General features: G+C 44.1%; 27 non-coding genes across 27 annotated transcripts; 13 read left to right on the forward strand and 14 right to left on the reverse strand.

The window, feature by feature from the left end:
* Positions 1 to 335: 335 nt before the first annotated feature.
* On the reverse strand, positions 336 to 407 carry trnaw-cca (transfer RNA tryptophan (anticodon CCA)). Its single transcript has one exon. It is a non-coding gene; the product is annotated as a tRNA-Trp (tRNA).
* A 722-nt stretch (positions 408 to 1,129) lies between these two features.
* On the forward strand, positions 1,130 to 1,202 carry trnak-uuu (transfer RNA lysine (anticodon UUU)). The gene has a single exon. It is a non-coding gene; the product is annotated as a tRNA-Lys (tRNA).
* A 299-nt stretch (positions 1,203 to 1,501) lies between these two features.
* On the reverse strand, positions 1,502 to 1,573 carry trnaw-cca (transfer RNA tryptophan (anticodon CCA)). The gene has a single exon. It is a non-coding gene; the product is annotated as a tRNA-Trp (tRNA).
* Positions 1,574 to 2,295: 722 nt separating this feature from the next.
* Positions 2,296 to 2,368, forward strand: trnak-uuu (transfer RNA lysine (anticodon UUU)). The gene has a single exon. It is a non-coding gene; the product is annotated as a tRNA-Lys (tRNA).
* Positions 2,369 to 2,667: 299 nt separating this feature from the next.
* On the reverse strand, positions 2,668 to 2,739 carry trnaw-cca (transfer RNA tryptophan (anticodon CCA)). The gene has a single exon. It is a non-coding gene; the product is annotated as a tRNA-Trp (tRNA).
* A 722-nt stretch (positions 2,740 to 3,461) lies between these two features.
* On the forward strand, positions 3,462 to 3,534 carry trnak-uuu (transfer RNA lysine (anticodon UUU)). The gene has a single exon. It is a non-coding gene; the product is annotated as a tRNA-Lys (tRNA).
* Positions 3,535 to 3,833: 299 nt separating this feature from the next.
* Positions 3,834 to 3,905, reverse strand: trnaw-cca (transfer RNA tryptophan (anticodon CCA)). The gene has a single exon. It is a non-coding gene; the product is annotated as a tRNA-Trp (tRNA).
* Positions 3,906 to 4,627: 722 nt separating this feature from the next.
* Positions 4,628 to 4,700, forward strand: trnak-uuu (transfer RNA lysine (anticodon UUU)). The gene has a single exon. It is a non-coding gene; the product is annotated as a tRNA-Lys (tRNA).
* Positions 4,701 to 4,999: 299 nt separating this feature from the next.
* trnaw-cca (transfer RNA tryptophan (anticodon CCA)) lies at positions 5,000 to 5,071 on the reverse strand. Its single transcript has one exon. It is a non-coding gene; the product is annotated as a tRNA-Trp (tRNA).
* A 722-nt stretch (positions 5,072 to 5,793) lies between these two features.
* trnak-uuu (transfer RNA lysine (anticodon UUU)) lies at positions 5,794 to 5,866 on the forward strand. Its single transcript has one exon. It is a non-coding gene; the product is annotated as a tRNA-Lys (tRNA).
* Positions 5,867 to 6,165: 299 nt separating this feature from the next.
* trnaw-cca (transfer RNA tryptophan (anticodon CCA)) lies at positions 6,166 to 6,237 on the reverse strand. The gene has a single exon. It is a non-coding gene; the product is annotated as a tRNA-Trp (tRNA).
* Positions 6,238 to 6,959: 722 nt separating this feature from the next.
* trnak-uuu (transfer RNA lysine (anticodon UUU)) lies at positions 6,960 to 7,032 on the forward strand. The gene has a single exon. It is a non-coding gene; the product is annotated as a tRNA-Lys (tRNA).
* A 299-nt stretch (positions 7,033 to 7,331) lies between these two features.
* trnaw-cca (transfer RNA tryptophan (anticodon CCA)) lies at positions 7,332 to 7,403 on the reverse strand. Its single transcript has one exon. It is a non-coding gene; the product is annotated as a tRNA-Trp (tRNA).
* Positions 7,404 to 8,125: 722 nt separating this feature from the next.
* trnak-uuu (transfer RNA lysine (anticodon UUU)) lies at positions 8,126 to 8,198 on the forward strand. Its single transcript has one exon. It is a non-coding gene; the product is annotated as a tRNA-Lys (tRNA).
* A 299-nt stretch (positions 8,199 to 8,497) lies between these two features.
* Positions 8,498 to 8,569, reverse strand: trnaw-cca (transfer RNA tryptophan (anticodon CCA)). The gene has a single exon. It is a non-coding gene; the product is annotated as a tRNA-Trp (tRNA).
* Positions 8,570 to 9,291: 722 nt separating this feature from the next.
* Positions 9,292 to 9,364, forward strand: trnak-uuu (transfer RNA lysine (anticodon UUU)). Its single transcript has one exon. It is a non-coding gene; the product is annotated as a tRNA-Lys (tRNA).
* Positions 9,365 to 9,663: 299 nt separating this feature from the next.
* On the reverse strand, positions 9,664 to 9,735 carry trnaw-cca (transfer RNA tryptophan (anticodon CCA)). The gene has a single exon. It is a non-coding gene; the product is annotated as a tRNA-Trp (tRNA).
* A 722-nt stretch (positions 9,736 to 10,457) lies between these two features.
* On the forward strand, positions 10,458 to 10,530 carry trnak-uuu (transfer RNA lysine (anticodon UUU)). Its single transcript has one exon. It is a non-coding gene; the product is annotated as a tRNA-Lys (tRNA).
* A 299-nt stretch (positions 10,531 to 10,829) lies between these two features.
* Positions 10,830 to 10,901, reverse strand: trnaw-cca (transfer RNA tryptophan (anticodon CCA)). Its single transcript has one exon. It is a non-coding gene; the product is annotated as a tRNA-Trp (tRNA).
* A 722-nt stretch (positions 10,902 to 11,623) lies between these two features.
* trnak-uuu (transfer RNA lysine (anticodon UUU)) lies at positions 11,624 to 11,696 on the forward strand. Its single transcript has one exon. It is a non-coding gene; the product is annotated as a tRNA-Lys (tRNA).
* A 299-nt stretch (positions 11,697 to 11,995) lies between these two features.
* On the reverse strand, positions 11,996 to 12,067 carry trnaw-cca (transfer RNA tryptophan (anticodon CCA)). The gene has a single exon. It is a non-coding gene; the product is annotated as a tRNA-Trp (tRNA).
* Positions 12,068 to 12,789: 722 nt separating this feature from the next.
* Positions 12,790 to 12,862, forward strand: trnak-uuu (transfer RNA lysine (anticodon UUU)). The gene has a single exon. It is a non-coding gene; the product is annotated as a tRNA-Lys (tRNA).
* Positions 12,863 to 13,161: 299 nt separating this feature from the next.
* On the reverse strand, positions 13,162 to 13,233 carry trnaw-cca (transfer RNA tryptophan (anticodon CCA)). The gene has a single exon. It is a non-coding gene; the product is annotated as a tRNA-Trp (tRNA).
* A 722-nt stretch (positions 13,234 to 13,955) lies between these two features.
* On the forward strand, positions 13,956 to 14,028 carry trnak-uuu (transfer RNA lysine (anticodon UUU)). Its single transcript has one exon. It is a non-coding gene; the product is annotated as a tRNA-Lys (tRNA).
* A 299-nt stretch (positions 14,029 to 14,327) lies between these two features.
* Positions 14,328 to 14,399, reverse strand: trnaw-cca (transfer RNA tryptophan (anticodon CCA)). The gene has a single exon. It is a non-coding gene; the product is annotated as a tRNA-Trp (tRNA).
* Positions 14,400 to 15,121: 722 nt separating this feature from the next.
* On the forward strand, positions 15,122 to 15,194 carry trnak-uuu (transfer RNA lysine (anticodon UUU)). The gene has a single exon. It is a non-coding gene; the product is annotated as a tRNA-Lys (tRNA).
* A 299-nt stretch (positions 15,195 to 15,493) lies between these two features.
* Positions 15,494 to 15,565, reverse strand: trnaw-cca (transfer RNA tryptophan (anticodon CCA)). The gene has a single exon. It is a non-coding gene; the product is annotated as a tRNA-Trp (tRNA).
* Between the last annotated feature and the right edge of the window lie 2,511 nt (positions 15,566 to 18,076).

An 18,076-nucleotide genomic window follows, 5' to 3' on the forward strand; every position in this document is an offset into this window, starting at 1 on the left:
ATCTGAGGGTCCAGGGTTCAAGTCCCTGTTCGGGCGTTTGTACATGTGGGTGGCTGAGTAGTGAAAAGTGAAAAGCATGCTTTAGGTTGCTGCTGGTGTCTGAATGCTTCAATGATCCAGAGGGGAGAAAATGCTTGGCTTGCTGCTGCTTTATTGTACAAATCATGTGCTCGGAGCAGATAAGATAAACCGAGATCAGTGTGTTTTCCATCTTAATTGCTGCTACCTGTGCAACAAAAGCATGACCATCGCAGAAATCCGATGGCATGTAAGTCATCGCATTTGACTGTGCATAAAAAGCCCTGGCACACTAATGTGTATCAAAGGGAAAGGCATGACCCCGACGTGATTTGAACACGCAACCTTCTGATCTGGAGTCAGACGCGCTACCGTTGCGCCACGAGGTCCCGAAACCGAGACAAAACTGCAGCATAACGCAAACATAGACGCACGCATACTTCTGCATAGACGAGGACAAAAAAATATGCGGTTGAAAGTCAGAGACAAGCAGTGGGCCGTGACTGCTGCGACTAGTTTCCCCCATCTTGGTAGAAGCTTTTTCAGAGAATGCCATGGAAGCTATTTTAATACATAACATGACTGGATTCCCTTACCCAACGTATTAAAGAAATATTTTTAAGCTTCTCTGTCAATTCTCACCTTAGCGCGTGAGTGTGAAGCACAACTTAGAGACTAGACAGCCTATGTGATAAGATCAAACTTCAACTTTCTCTTGTAATGTCACATGTTCACCAGGCATACAAGTCCTTTGTGTTATTACATGTCTCAGATCATGGGAAATCAGTGGTAACGGAAATAGAAGACACGTTGGATTGCATCCTGGAATACTGCAGATGAAGTTGGATATCGCTAAATTCACGGAAAGTCCATCATGGTTTATAAATAGATTGTTTAACGCGCCAAGGACTAGAGGGGATATACATATTCTGGTCCAGAGCACGAGATGGGTTTAATCACCGGAATCCTCTTAAACATGCGTGGACACAGACCTTATTCCGATATTCCAGCAAGATTACAGAGCAAAAGATCAAAATAATCAGAGGACACATCTGAACGCACAGTTTCACAGTCCTGACCCGTTTGGAACTAAAGGCGCACGCTGGTCAGAGCCCGGATAGCTCAGTCGGTAGAGCATCAGACTTTTAATCTGAGGGTCCAGGGTTCAAGTCCCTGTTCGGGCGTTTGTACATGTGGGTGGCTGAGTAGTGAAAAGTGAAAAGCATGCTTTAGGTTGCTGCTGGTGTCTGAATGCTTCAATGATCCAGAGGGGAGAAAATGCTTGGCTTGCTGCTGCTTTATTGTACAAATCATGTGCTCGGAGCAGATAAGATAAACCGAGATCAGTGTGTTTTCCATCTTAATTGCTGCTACCTGTGCAACAAAAGCATGACCATCGCAGAAATCCGATGGCATGTAAGTCATCGCATTTGACTGTGCATAAAAAGCCCTGGCACACTAATGTGTATCAAAGGGAAAGGCATGACCCCGACGTGATTTGAACACGCAACCTTCTGATCTGGAGTCAGACGCGCTACCGTTGCGCCACGAGGTCCCGAAACCGAGACAAAACTGCAGCATAACGCAAACATAGACGCACGCATACTTCTGCATAGACGAGGACAAAAAAATATGCGGTTGAAAGTCAGAGACAAGCAGTGGGCCGTGACTGCTGCGACTAGTTTCCCCCATCTTGGTAGAAGCTTTTTCAGAGAATGCCATGGAAGCTATTTTAATACATAACATGACTGGATTCCCTTACCCAACGTATTAAAGAAATATTTTTAAGCTTCTCTGTCAATTCTCACCTTAGCGCGTGAGTGTGAAGCACAACTTAGAGACTAGACAGCCTATGTGATAAGATCAAACTTCAACTTTCTCTTGTAATGTCACATGTTCACCAGGCATACAAGTCCTTTGTGTTATTACATGTCTCAGATCATGGGAAATCAGTGGTAACGGAAATAGAAGACACGTTGGATTGCATCCTGGAATACTGCAGATGAAGTTGGATATCGCTAAATTCACGGAAAGTCCATCATGGTTTATAAATAGATTGTTTAACGCGCCAAGGACTAGAGGGGATATACATATTCTGGTCCAGAGCACGAGATGGGTTTAATCACCGGAATCCTCTTAAACATGCGTGGACACAGACCTTATTCCGATATTCCAGCAAGATTACAGAGCAAAAGATCAAAATAATCAGAGGACACATCTGAACGCACAGTTTCACAGTCCTGACCCGTTTGGAACTAAAGGCGCACGCTGGTCAGAGCCCGGATAGCTCAGTCGGTAGAGCATCAGACTTTTAATCTGAGGGTCCAGGGTTCAAGTCCCTGTTCGGGCGTTTGTACATGTGGGTGGCTGAGTAGTGAAAAGTGAAAAGCATGCTTTAGGTTGCTGCTGGTGTCTGAATGCTTCAATGATCCAGAGGGGAGAAAATGCTTGGCTTGCTGCTGCTTTATTGTACAAATCATGTGCTCGGAGCAGATAAGATAAACCGAGATCAGTGTGTTTTCCATCTTAATTGCTGCTACCTGTGCAACAAAAGCATGACCATCGCAGAAATCCGATGGCATGTAAGTCATCGCATTTGACTGTGCATAAAAAGCCCTGGCACACTAATGTGTATCAAAGGGAAAGGCATGACCCCGACGTGATTTGAACACGCAACCTTCTGATCTGGAGTCAGACGCGCTACCGTTGCGCCACGAGGTCCCGAAACCGAGACAAAACTGCAGCATAACGCAAACATAGACGCACGCATACTTCTGCATAGACGAGGACAAAAAAATATGCGGTTGAAAGTCAGAGACAAGCAGTGGGCCGTGACTGCTGCGACTAGTTTCCCCCATCTTGGTAGAAGCTTTTTCAGAGAATGCCATGGAAGCTATTTTAATACATAACATGACTGGATTCCCTTACCCAACGTATTAAAGAAATATTTTTAAGCTTCTCTGTCAATTCTCACCTTAGCGCGTGAGTGTGAAGCACAACTTAGAGACTAGACAGCCTATGTGATAAGATCAAACTTCAACTTTCTCTTGTAATGTCACATGTTCACCAGGCATACAAGTCCTTTGTGTTATTACATGTCTCAGATCATGGGAAATCAGTGGTAACGGAAATAGAAGACACGTTGGATTGCATCCTGGAATACTGCAGATGAAGTTGGATATCGCTAAATTCACGGAAAGTCCATCATGGTTTATAAATAGATTGTTTAACGCGCCAAGGACTAGAGGGGATATACATATTCTGGTCCAGAGCACGAGATGGGTTTAATCACCGGAATCCTCTTAAACATGCGTGGACACAGACCTTATTCCGATATTCCAGCAAGATTACAGAGCAAAAGATCAAAATAATCAGAGGACACATCTGAACGCACAGTTTCACAGTCCTGACCCGTTTGGAACTAAAGGCGCACGCTGGTCAGAGCCCGGATAGCTCAGTCGGTAGAGCATCAGACTTTTAATCTGAGGGTCCAGGGTTCAAGTCCCTGTTCGGGCGTTTGTACATGTGGGTGGCTGAGTAGTGAAAAGTGAAAAGCATGCTTTAGGTTGCTGCTGGTGTCTGAATGCTTCAATGATCCAGAGGGGAGAAAATGCTTGGCTTGCTGCTGCTTTATTGTACAAATCATGTGCTCGGAGCAGATAAGATAAACCGAGATCAGTGTGTTTTCCATCTTAATTGCTGCTACCTGTGCAACAAAAGCATGACCATCGCAGAAATCCGATGGCATGTAAGTCATCGCATTTGACTGTGCATAAAAAGCCCTGGCACACTAATGTGTATCAAAGGGAAAGGCATGACCCCGACGTGATTTGAACACGCAACCTTCTGATCTGGAGTCAGACGCGCTACCGTTGCGCCACGAGGTCCCGAAACCGAGACAAAACTGCAGCATAACGCAAACATAGACGCACGCATACTTCTGCATAGACGAGGACAAAAAAATATGCGGTTGAAAGTCAGAGACAAGCAGTGGGCCGTGACTGCTGCGACTAGTTTCCCCCATCTTGGTAGAAGCTTTTTCAGAGAATGCCATGGAAGCTATTTTAATACATAACATGACTGGATTCCCTTACCCAACGTATTAAAGAAATATTTTTAAGCTTCTCTGTCAATTCTCACCTTAGCGCGTGAGTGTGAAGCACAACTTAGAGACTAGACAGCCTATGTGATAAGATCAAACTTCAACTTTCTCTTGTAATGTCACATGTTCACCAGGCATACAAGTCCTTTGTGTTATTACATGTCTCAGATCATGGGAAATCAGTGGTAACGGAAATAGAAGACACGTTGGATTGCATCCTGGAATACTGCAGATGAAGTTGGATATCGCTAAATTCACGGAAAGTCCATCATGGTTTATAAATAGATTGTTTAACGCGCCAAGGACTAGAGGGGATATACATATTCTGGTCCAGAGCACGAGATGGGTTTAATCACCGGAATCCTCTTAAACATGCGTGGACACAGACCTTATTCCGATATTCCAGCAAGATTACAGAGCAAAAGATCAAAATAATCAGAGGACACATCTGAACGCACAGTTTCACAGTCCTGACCCGTTTGGAACTAAAGGCGCACGCTGGTCAGAGCCCGGATAGCTCAGTCGGTAGAGCATCAGACTTTTAATCTGAGGGTCCAGGGTTCAAGTCCCTGTTCGGGCGTTTGTACATGTGGGTGGCTGAGTAGTGAAAAGTGAAAAGCATGCTTTAGGTTGCTGCTGGTGTCTGAATGCTTCAATGATCCAGAGGGGAGAAAATGCTTGGCTTGCTGCTGCTTTATTGTACAAATCATGTGCTCGGAGCAGATAAGATAAACCGAGATCAGTGTGTTTTCCATCTTAATTGCTGCTACCTGTGCAACAAAAGCATGACCATCGCAGAAATCCGATGGCATGTAAGTCATCGCATTTGACTGTGCATAAAAAGCCCTGGCACACTAATGTGTATCAAAGGGAAAGGCATGACCCCGACGTGATTTGAACACGCAACCTTCTGATCTGGAGTCAGACGCGCTACCGTTGCGCCACGAGGTCCCGAAACCGAGACAAAACTGCAGCATAACGCAAACATAGACGCACGCATACTTCTGCATAGACGAGGACAAAAAAATATGCGGTTGAAAGTCAGAGACAAGCAGTGGGCCGTGACTGCTGCGACTAGTTTCCCCCATCTTGGTAGAAGCTTTTTCAGAGAATGCCATGGAAGCTATTTTAATACATAACATGACTGGATTCCCTTACCCAACGTATTAAAGAAATATTTTTAAGCTTCTCTGTCAATTCTCACCTTAGCGCGTGAGTGTGAAGCACAACTTAGAGACTAGACAGCCTATGTGATAAGATCAAACTTCAACTTTCTCTTGTAATGTCACATGTTCACCAGGCATACAAGTCCTTTGTGTTATTACATGTCTCAGATCATGGGAAATCAGTGGTAACGGAAATAGAAGACACGTTGGATTGCATCCTGGAATACTGCAGATGAAGTTGGATATCGCTAAATTCACGGAAAGTCCATCATGGTTTATAAATAGATTGTTTAACGCGCCAAGGACTAGAGGGGATATACATATTCTGGTCCAGAGCACGAGATGGGTTTAATCACCGGAATCCTCTTAAACATGCGTGGACACAGACCTTATTCCGATATTCCAGCAAGATTACAGAGCAAAAGATCAAAATAATCAGAGGACACATCTGAACGCACAGTTTCACAGTCCTGACCCGTTTGGAACTAAAGGCGCACGCTGGTCAGAGCCCGGATAGCTCAGTCGGTAGAGCATCAGACTTTTAATCTGAGGGTCCAGGGTTCAAGTCCCTGTTCGGGCGTTTGTACATGTGGGTGGCTGAGTAGTGAAAAGTGAAAAGCATGCTTTAGGTTGCTGCTGGTGTCTGAATGCTTCAATGATCCAGAGGGGAGAAAATGCTTGGCTTGCTGCTGCTTTATTGTACAAATCATGTGCTCGGAGCAGATAAGATAAACCGAGATCAGTGTGTTTTCCATCTTAATTGCTGCTACCTGTGCAACAAAAGCATGACCATCGCAGAAATCCGATGGCATGTAAGTCATCGCATTTGACTGTGCATAAAAAGCCCTGGCACACTAATGTGTATCAAAGGGAAAGGCATGACCCCGACGTGATTTGAACACGCAACCTTCTGATCTGGAGTCAGACGCGCTACCGTTGCGCCACGAGGTCCCGAAACCGAGACAAAACTGCAGCATAACGCAAACATAGACGCACGCATACTTCTGCATAGACGAGGACAAAAAAATATGCGGTTGAAAGTCAGAGACAAGCAGTGGGCCGTGACTGCTGCGACTAGTTTCCCCCATCTTGGTAGAAGCTTTTTCAGAGAATGCCATGGAAGCTATTTTAATACATAACATGACTGGATTCCCTTACCCAACGTATTAAAGAAATATTTTTAAGCTTCTCTGTCAATTCTCACCTTAGCGCGTGAGTGTGAAGCACAACTTAGAGACTAGACAGCCTATGTGATAAGATCAAACTTCAACTTTCTCTTGTAATGTCACATGTTCACCAGGCATACAAGTCCTTTGTGTTATTACATGTCTCAGATCATGGGAAATCAGTGGTAACGGAAATAGAAGACACGTTGGATTGCATCCTGGAATACTGCAGATGAAGTTGGATATCGCTAAATTCACGGAAAGTCCATCATGGTTTATAAATAGATTGTTTAACGCGCCAAGGACTAGAGGGGATATACATATTCTGGTCCAGAGCACGAGATGGGTTTAATCACCGGAATCCTCTTAAACATGCGTGGACACAGACCTTATTCCGATATTCCAGCAAGATTACAGAGCAAAAGATCAAAATAATCAGAGGACACATCTGAACGCACAGTTTCACAGTCCTGACCCGTTTGGAACTAAAGGCGCACGCTGGTCAGAGCCCGGATAGCTCAGTCGGTAGAGCATCAGACTTTTAATCTGAGGGTCCAGGGTTCAAGTCCCTGTTCGGGCGTTTGTACATGTGGGTGGCTGAGTAGTGAAAAGTGAAAAGCATGCTTTAGGTTGCTGCTGGTGTCTGAATGCTTCAATGATCCAGAGGGGAGAAAATGCTTGGCTTGCTGCTGCTTTATTGTACAAATCATGTGCTCGGAGCAGATAAGATAAACCGAGATCAGTGTGTTTTCCATCTTAATTGCTGCTACCTGTGCAACAAAAGCATGACCATCGCAGAAATCCGATGGCATGTAAGTCATCGCATTTGACTGTGCATAAAAAGCCCTGGCACACTAATGTGTATCAAAGGGAAAGGCATGACCCCGACGTGATTTGAACACGCAACCTTCTGATCTGGAGTCAGACGCGCTACCGTTGCGCCACGAGGTCCCGAAACCGAGACAAAACTGCAGCATAACGCAAACATAGACGCACGCATACTTCTGCATAGACGAGGACAAAAAAATATGCGGTTGAAAGTCAGAGACAAGCAGTGGGCCGTGACTGCTGCGACTAGTTTCCCCCATCTTGGTAGAAGCTTTTTCAGAGAATGCCATGGAAGCTATTTTAATACATAACATGACTGGATTCCCTTACCCAACGTATTAAAGAAATATTTTTAAGCTTCTCTGTCAATTCTCACCTTAGCGCGTGAGTGTGAAGCACAACTTAGAGACTAGACAGCCTATGTGATAAGATCAAACTTCAACTTTCTCTTGTAATGTCACATGTTCACCAGGCATACAAGTCCTTTGTGTTATTACATGTCTCAGATCATGGGAAATCAGTGGTAACGGAAATAGAAGACACGTTGGATTGCATCCTGGAATACTGCAGATGAAGTTGGATATCGCTAAATTCACGGAAAGTCCATCATGGTTTATAAATAGATTGTTTAACGCGCCAAGGACTAGAGGGGATATACATATTCTGGTCCAGAGCACGAGATGGGTTTAATCACCGGAATCCTCTTAAACATGCGTGGACACAGACCTTATTCCGATATTCCAGCAAGATTACAGAGCAAAAGATCAAAATAATCAGAGGACACATCTGAACGCACAGTTTCACAGTCCTGACCCGTTTGGAACTAAAGGCGCACGCTGGTCAGAGCCCGGATAGCTCAGTCGGTAGAGCATCAGACTTTTAATCTGAGGGTCCAGGGTTCAAGTCCCTGTTCGGGCGTTTGTACATGTGGGTGGCTGAGTAGTGAAAAGTGAAAAGCATGCTTTAGGTTGCTGCTGGTGTCTGAATGCTTCAATGATCCAGAGGGGAGAAAATGCTTGGCTTGCTGCTGCTTTATTGTACAAATCATGTGCTCGGAGCAGATAAGATAAACCGAGATCAGTGTGTTTTCCATCTTAATTGCTGCTACCTGTGCAACAAAAGCATGACCATCGCAGAAATCCGATGGCATGTAAGTCATCGCATTTGACTGTGCATAAAAAGCCCTGGCACACTAATGTGTATCAAAGGGAAAGGCATGACCCCGACGTGATTTGAACACGCAACCTTCTGATCTGGAGTCAGACGCGCTACCGTTGCGCCACGAGGTCCCGAAACCGAGACAAAACTGCAGCATAACGCAAACATAGACGCACGCATACTTCTGCATAGACGAGGACAAAAAAATATGCGGTTGAAAGTCAGAGACAAGCAGTGGGCCGTGACTGCTGCGACTAGTTTCCCCCATCTTGGTAGAAGCTTTTTCAGAGAATGCCATGGAAGCTATTTTAATACATAACATGACTGGATTCCCTTACCCAACGTATTAAAGAAATATTTTTAAGCTTCTCTGTCAATTCTCACCTTAGCGCGTGAGTGTGAAGCACAACTTAGAGACTAGACAGCCTATGTGATAAGATCAAACTTCAACTTTCTCTTGTAATGTCACATGTTCACCAGGCATACAAGTCCTTTGTGTTATTACATGTCTCAGATCATGGGAAATCAGTGGTAACGGAAATAGAAGACACGTTGGATTGCATCCTGGAATACTGCAGATGAAGTTGGATATCGCTAAATTCACGGAAAGTCCATCATGGTTTATAAATAGATTGTTTAACGCGCCAAGGACTAGAGGGGATATACATATTCTGGTCCAGAGCACGAGATGGGTTTAATCACCGGAATCCTCTTAAACATGCGTGGACACAGACCTTATTCCGATATTCCAGCAAGATTACAGAGCAAAAGATCAAAATAATCAGAGGACACATCTGAACGCACAGTTTCACAGTCCTGACCCGTTTGGAACTAAAGGCGCACGCTGGTCAGAGCCCGGATAGCTCAGTCGGTAGAGCATCAGACTTTTAATCTGAGGGTCCAGGGTTCAAGTCCCTGTTCGGGCGTTTGTACATGTGGGTGGCTGAGTAGTGAAAAGTGAAAAGCATGCTTTAGGTTGCTGCTGGTGTCTGAATGCTTCAATGATCCAGAGGGGAGAAAATGCTTGGCTTGCTGCTGCTTTATTGTACAAATCATGTGCTCGGAGCAGATAAGATAAACCGAGATCAGTGTGTTTTCCATCTTAATTGCTGCTACCTGTGCAACAAAAGCATGACCATCGCAGAAATCCGATGGCATGTAAGTCATCGCATTTGACTGTGCATAAAAAGCCCTGGCACACTAATGTGTATCAAAGGGAAAGGCATGACCCCGACGTGATTTGAACACGCAACCTTCTGATCTGGAGTCAGACGCGCTACCGTTGCGCCACGAGGTCCCGAAACCGAGACAAAACTGCAGCATAACGCAAACATAGACGCACGCATACTTCTGCATAGACGAGGACAAAAAAATATGCGGTTGAAAGTCAGAGACAAGCAGTGGGCCGTGACTGCTGCGACTAGTTTCCCCCATCTTGGTAGAAGCTTTTTCAGAGAATGCCATGGAAGCTATTTTAATACATAACATGACTGGATTCCCTTACCCAACGTATTAAAGAAATATTTTTAAGCTTCTCTGTCAATTCTCACCTTAGCGCGTGAGTGTGAAGCACAACTTAGAGACTAGACAGCCTATGTGATAAGATCAAACTTCAACTTTCTCTTGTAATGTCACATGTTCACCAGGCATACAAGTCCTTTGTGTTATTACATGTCTCAGATCATGGGAAATCAGTGGTAACGGAAATAGAAGACACGTTGGATTGCATCCTGGAATACTGCAGATGAAGTTGGATATCGCTAAATTCACGGAAAGTCCATCATGGTTTATAAATAGATTGTTTAACGCGCCAAGGACTAGAGGGGATATACATATTCTGGTCCAGAGCACGAGATGGGTTTAATCACCGGAATCCTCTTAAACATGCGTGGACACAGACCTTATTCCGATATTCCAGCAAGATTACAGAGCAAAAGATCAAAATAATCAGAGGACACATCTGAACGCACAGTTTCACAGTCCTGACCCGTTTGGAACTAAAGGCGCACGCTGGTCAGAGCCCGGATAGCTCAGTCGGTAGAGCATCAGACTTTTAATCTGAGGGTCCAGGGTTCAAGTCCCTGTTCGGGCGTTTGTACATGTGGGTGGCTGAGTAGTGAAAAGTGAAAAGCATGCTTTAGGTTGCTGCTGGTGTCTGAATGCTTCAATGATCCAGAGGGGAGAAAATGCTTGGCTTGCTGCTGCTTTATTGTACAAATCATGTGCTCGGAGCAGATAAGATAAACCGAGATCAGTGTGTTTTCCATCTTAATTGCTGCTACCTGTGCAACAAAAGCATGACCATCGCAGAAATCCGATGGCATGTAAGTCATCGCATTTGACTGTGCATAAAAAGCCCTGGCACACTAATGTGTATCAAAGGGAAAGGCATGACCCCGACGTGATTTGAACACGCAACCTTCTGATCTGGAGTCAGACGCGCTACCGTTGCGCCACGAGGTCCCGAAACCGAGACAAAACTGCAGCATAACGCAAACATAGACGCACGCATACTTCTGCATAGACGAGGACAAAAAAATATGCGGTTGAAAGTCAGAGACAAGCAGTGGGCCGTGACTGCTGCGACTAGTTTCCCCCATCTTGGTAGAAGCTTTTTCAGAGAATGCCATGGAAGCTATTTTAATACATAACATGACTGGATTCCCTTACCCAACGTATTAAAGAAATATTTTTAAGCTTCTCTGTCAATTCTCACCTTAGCGCGTGAGTGTGAAGCACAACTTAGAGACTAGACAGCCTATGTGATAAGATCAAACTTCAACTTTCTCTTGTAATGTCACATGTTCACCAGGCATACAAGTCCTTTGTGTTATTACATGTCTCAGATCATGGGAAATCAGTGGTAACGGAAATAGAAGACACGTTGGATTGCATCCTGGAATACTGCAGATGAAGTTGGATATCGCTAAATTCACGGAAAGTCCATCATGGTTTATAAATAGATTGTTTAACGCGCCAAGGACTAGAGGGGATATACATATTCTGGTCCAGAGCACGAGATGGGTTTAATCACCGGAATCCTCTTAAACATGCGTGGACACAGACCTTATTCCGATATTCCAGCAAGATTACAGAGCAAAAGATCAAAATAATCAGAGGACACATCTGAACGCACAGTTTCACAGTCCTGACCCGTTTGGAACTAAAGGCGCACGCTGGTCAGAGCCCGGATAGCTCAGTCGGTAGAGCATCAGACTTTTAATCTGAGGGTCCAGGGTTCAAGTCCCTGTTCGGGCGTTTGTACATGTGGGTGGCTGAGTAGTGAAAAGTGAAAAGCATGCTTTAGGTTGCTGCTGGTGTCTGAATGCTTCAATGATCCAGAGGGGAGAAAATGCTTGGCTTGCTGCTGCTTTATTGTACAAATCATGTGCTCGGAGCAGATAAGATAAACCGAGATCAGTGTGTTTTCCATCTTAATTGCTGCTACCTGTGCAACAAAAGCATGACCATCGCAGAAATCCGATGGCATGTAAGTCATCGCATTTGACTGTGCATAAAAAGCCCTGGCACACTAATGTGTATCAAAGGGAAAGGCATGACCCCGACGTGATTTGAACACGCAACCTTCTGATCTGGAGTCAGACGCGCTACCGTTGCGCCACGAGGTCCCGAAACCGAGACAAAACTGCAGCATAACGCAAACATAGACGCACGCATACTTCTGCATAGACGAGGACAAAAAAATATGCGGTTGAAAGTCAGAGACAAGCAGTGGGCCGTGACTGCTGCGACTAGTTTCCCCCATCTTGGTAGAAGCTTTTTCAGAGAATGCCATGGAAGCTATTTTAATACATAACATGACTGGATTCCCTTACCCAACGTATTAAAGAAATATTTTTAAGCTTCTCTGTCAATTCTCACCTTAGCGCGTGAGTGTGAAGCACAACTTAGAGACTAGACAGCCTATGTGATAAGATCAAACTTCAACTTTCTCTTGTAATGTCACATGTTCACCAGGCATACAAGTCCTTTGTGTTATTACATGTCTCAGATCATGGGAAATCAGTGGTAACGGAAATAGAAGACACGTTGGATTGCATCCTGGAATACTGCAGATGAAGTTGGATATCGCTAAATTCACGGAAAGTCCATCATGGTTTATAAATAGATTGTTTAACGCGCCAAGGACTAGAGGGGATATACATATTCTGGTCCAGAGCACGAGATGGGTTTAATCACCGGAATCCTCTTAAACATGCGTGGACACAGACCTTATTCCGATATTCCAGCAAGATTACAGAGCAAAAGATCAAAATAATCAGAGGACACATCTGAACGCACAGTTTCACAGTCCTGACCCGTTTGGAACTAAAGGCGCACGCTGGTCAGAGCCCGGATAGCTCAGTCGGTAGAGCATCAGACTTTTAATCTGAGGGTCCAGGGTTCAAGTCCCTGTTCGGGCGTTTGTACATGTGGGTGGCTGAGTAGTGAAAAGTGAAAAGCATGCTTTAGGTTGCTGCTGGTGTCTGAATGCTTCAATGATCCAGAGGGGAGAAAATGCTTGGCTTGCTGCTGCTTTATTGTACAAATCATGTGCTCGGAGCAGATAAGATAAACCGAGATCAGTGTGTTTTCCATCTTAATTGCTGCTACCTGTGCAACAAAAGCATGACCATCGCAGAAATCCGATGGCATGTAAGTCATCGCATTTGACTGTGCATAAAAAGCCCTGGCACACTAATGTGTATCAAAGGGAAAGGCATGACCCCGACGTGATTTGAACACGCAACCTTCTGATCTGGAGTCAGACGCGCTACCGTTGCGCCACGAGGTCCCGAAACCGAGACAAAACTGCAGCATAACGCAAACATAGACGCACGCATACTTCTGCATAGACGAGGACAAAAAAATATGCGGTTGAAAGTCAGAGACAAGCAGTGGGCCGTGACTGCTGCGACTAGTTTCCCCCATCTTGGTAGAAGCTTTTTCAGAGAATGCCATGGAAGCTATTTTAATACATAACATGACTGGATTCCCTTACCCAACGTATTAAAGAAATATTTTTAAGCTTCTCTGTCAATTCTCACCTTAGCGCGTGAGTGTGAAGCACAACTTAGAGACTAGACAGCCTATGTGATAAGATCAAACTTCAACTTTCTCTTGTAATGTCACATGTTCACCAGGCATACAAGTCCTTTGTGTTATTACATGTCTCAGATCATGGGAAATCAGTGGTAACGGAAATAGAAGACACGTTGGATTGCATCCTGGAATACTGCAGATGAAGTTGGATATCGCTAAATTCACGGAAAGTCCATCATGGTTTATAAATAGATTGTTTAACGCGCCAAGGACTAGAGGGGATATACATATTCTGGTCCAGAGCACGAGATGGGTTTAATCACCGGAATCCTCTTAAACATGCGTGGACACAGACCTTATTCCGATATTCCAGCAAGATTACAGAGCAAAAGATCAAAATAATCAGAGGACACATCTGAACGCACAGTTTCACAGTCCTGACCCGTTTGGAACTAAAGGCGCACGCTGGTCAGAGCCCGGATAGCTCAGTCGGTAGAGCATCAGACTTTTAATCTGAGGGTCCAGGGTTCAAGTCCCTGTTCGGGCGTTTGTACATGTGGGTGGCTGAGTAGTGAAAAGTGAAAAGCATGCTTTAGGTTGCTGCTGGTGTCTGAATGCTTCAATGATCCAGAGGGGAGAAAATGCTTGGCTTGCTGCTGCTTTATTGTACAAATCATGTGCTCGGAGCAGATAAGATAAACCGAGATCAGTGTGTTTTCCATCTTAATTGCTGCTACCTGTGCAACAAAAGCATGACCATCGCAGAAATCCGATGGCATGTAAGTCATCGCATTTGACTGTGCATAAAAAGCCCTGGCACACTAATGTGTATCAAAGGGAAAGGCATGACCCCGACGTGATTTGAACACGCAACCTTCTGATCTGGAGTCAGACGCGCTACCGTTGCGCCACGAGGTCCCGAAACCGAGACAAAACTGCAGCATAACGCAAACATAGACGCACGCATACTTCTGCATAGACGAGGACAAAAAAATATGCGGTTGAAAGTCAGAGACAAGCAGTGGGCCGTGACTGCTGCGACTAGTTTCCCCCATCTTGGTAGAAGCTTTTTCAGAGAATGCCATGGAAGCTATTTTAATACATAACATGACTGGATTCCCTTACCCAACGTATTAAAGAAATATTTTTAAGCTTCTCTGTCAATTCTCACCTTAGCGCGTGAGTGTGAAGCACAACTTAGAGACTAGACAGCCTATGTGATAAGATCAAACTTCAACTTTCTCTTGTAATGTCACATGTTCACCAGGCATACAAGTCCTTTGTGTTATTACATGTCTCAGATCATGGGAAATCAGTGGTAACGGAAATAGAAGACACGTTGGATTGCATCCTGGAATACTGCAGATGAAGTTGGATATCGCTAAATTCACGGAAAGTCCATCATGGTTTATAAATAGATTGTTTAACGCGCCAAGGACTAGAGGGGATATACATATTCTGGTCCAGAGCACGAGATGGGTTTAATCACCGGAATCCTCTTAAACATGCGTGGACACAGACCTTATTCCGATATTCCAGCAAGATTACAGAGCAAAAGATCAAAATAATCAGAGGACACATCTGAACGCACAGTTTCACAGTCCTGACCCGTTTGGAACTAAAGGCGCACGCTGGTCAGAGCCCGGATAGCTCAGTCGGTAGAGCATCAGACTTTTAATCTGAGGGTCCAGGGTTCAAGTCCCTGTTCGGGCGTTTGTACATGTGGGTGGCTGAGTAGTGAAAAGTGAAAAGCATGCTTTAGGTTGCTGCTGGTGTCTGAATGCTTCAATGATCCAGAGGGGAGAAAATGCTTGGCTTGCTGCTGCTTTATTGTACAAATCATGTGCTCGGAGCAGATAAGATAAACCGAGATCAGTGTGTTTTCCATCTTAATTGCTGCTACCTGTGCAACAAAAGCATGACCATCGCAGAAATCCGATGGCATGTAAGTCATCGCATTTGACTGTGCATAAAAAGCCCTGGCACACTAATGTGTATCAAAGGGAAAGGCATGACCCCGACGTGATTTGAACACGCAACCTTCTGATCTGGAGTCAGACGCGCTACCGTTGCGCCACGAGGTCCCGAAACCGAGACAAAACTGCAGCATAACGCAAACATAGACGCACGCATACTTCTGCATAGACGAGGACAAAAAAATATGCGGTTGAAAGTCAGAGACAAGCAGTGGGCCGTGACTGCTGCGACTAGTTTCCCCCATCTTGGTAGAAGCTTTTTCAGAGAATGCCATGGAAGCTATTTTAATACATAACATGACTGGATTCCCTTACCCAACGTATTAAAGAAATATTTTTAAGCTTCTCTGTCAATTCTCACCTTAGCGCGTGAGTGTGAAGCACAACTTAGAGACTAGACAGCCTATGTGATAAGATCAAACTTCAACTTTCTCTTGTAATGTCACATGTTCACCAGGCATACAAGTCCTTTGTGTTATTACATGTCTCAGATCATGGGAAATCAGTGGTAACGGAAATAGAAGACACGTTGGATTGCATCCTGGAATACTGCAGATGAAGTTGGATATCGCTAAATTCACGGAAAGTCCATCATGGTTTATAAATAGATTGTTTAACGCGCCAAGGACTAGAGGGGATATACATATTCTGGTCCAGAGCACGAGATCGGTTTAATCACCGGAATCCTCTTAAACCCTCTGTGATGCACCAGCATCCAAGCAGTCTTCCTCCGACTTCAAGATTTCAACCACCTCTGTCACGTGAAGCATGTGCATACGTTAGGATACATTCTTCCCAACCCAAAATGGACTATTGTTCTTGTCGAACCATAGAAACTTTCAAACCTTATCAAAAATTCAAGTCCCCCTGCCCACAAGAATGACTCAATTTGAATCCTAAGACAGCTAAGAATTAAATATTTAATTCAGATTTGAAATAACAACTGGTTATCTATATAAACACTACTGCTGCCAGTCATGAGTGAATGTTTCCACTCCTGTATAGTTATTATATATTGGTGATTTAATTATATGCAAAATATGGTTTCTATATACTTACATACTCTTATGGTTATTGTCTTTAATTAATTTCTGTCTGATGCTATTGTATTTTTGTTTGTCCGATAATAAAATGTTTTACCACCTCAGCTCAGTGATTTCTGAAAAGAAAATCAGTGACCAGTCAATGGAATTTAATAACTTAAACAAAATATTTAACAACTTAAAGAGGAAAAAAAAGCTAAGAATAAAAGCCGCCACAACACATGCACCATAATATAAGTTATACATTCGAAAATAGATTAGATTAGATTCAACTTTATTGTCATTACACATGTACAAGTTCAAGGCAGCGAAATGCAGTTTAGGTCTAACCAGAGTGCAATAGCAGCAAGTGCAGGATACAAAGTGTTTACAACAGTTAAATAAGTTAAATAAAGTGGTAATATGGAAGTAATTTACATGTGTGTGTGTACAGTACTATGAGCATAATATATAGATTTACTGAAACTTACAGAAGGATATGTGCAGTAACAAAATATATGGCTAAACCTATAAACAGTAATTTACATATGTGTACAGTATGTACTATGAATATAATATACAGATAAATATAAGTACTATGAACAAATATACAAATGGTTATTACTATAAACTGAAATTAACAGAAGGGTATGTGCTAGAAACAAAATATATTGTTATTACTATAACAAAAACAAAAATATACAGGAGGATGTGTACAATGGTAAGGCAATGGGGAGCAGCAATGCAAAAAAAAAAGAGCAAGTGTGCAAATGAGCATAGTTTTGTGTAAACAGTCCATTAGTGCAATAACGAATTGTGGGGTGAGAAATGAGCAAATGTACAAGTGTAACAGTGTAACAGTGTATGTAGGACAGTAGGATCAGCGAGGGGCAGAGTTCAATAAAGAGACAGCTGTAGGAAAAAAGCTGTTCTTTAGTCTGCTGGTCTTGGTCCGGAGGCACATGAAATGCCTGCCAGAGGGCAGAAGAGAAGTCTATGGGCAGGATGAGAGGAGTCCTTAAAAATGCTGCAAGCTCAACGCAGACAGCGTTTCTTCTGGATGTCCTCCATGGCTGGAAGTGGAGTCCCTGTGATGCGCTGGGTGGTTTTCACCACCCACTGCAATGCCCTGCGCTCTGCAACAGAGCAGCTCCCATACCAGACTGTAACACAGCTGGTCAGGATGCTTTCTCTTGTGCAGCGGTAGAAGTGCCATCATGTGGATCCCCAGGAACTTGAAACTGGAAACGCACTCAACAGCCATCCCATTGATGTTGACATGTGTGCCTCCTGTCTCTTTCCTGAAGTCCACAATGAGCTCCTTTGTTTTGGAGGTGTTAAGGAGCAAGTTATGGTTATTGCACCATGTGGCTAGGTGCTGGATCTCCTCCCTGTTGTAGGCAGTCTCATCATTGTTGGTGATGAGACCAATCACTGTAGTGTCATCTGCAAACTTGATGATGGAGTTAGATCCATACACAGGCCTGCAGTTGGAGGTGAAGAGGGAGTAGAGGAAGGGGCTTAGCACACAACCCTGTGGTACACCAGTGTTGAGTGTGATGGTGTTGGAGCAGATGGTTAGGCTTAAGAAACTGAG

This window comes from Tachysurus vachellii, chromosome 7 (assembly GCF_030014155.1).
Source record: "Tachysurus vachellii isolate PV-2020 chromosome 7, HZAU_Pvac_v1, whole genome shotgun sequence".
Classification (NCBI taxonomy): Eukaryota; Metazoa; Chordata; class Actinopteri; order Siluriformes; family Bagridae; genus Tachysurus; species Tachysurus vachellii.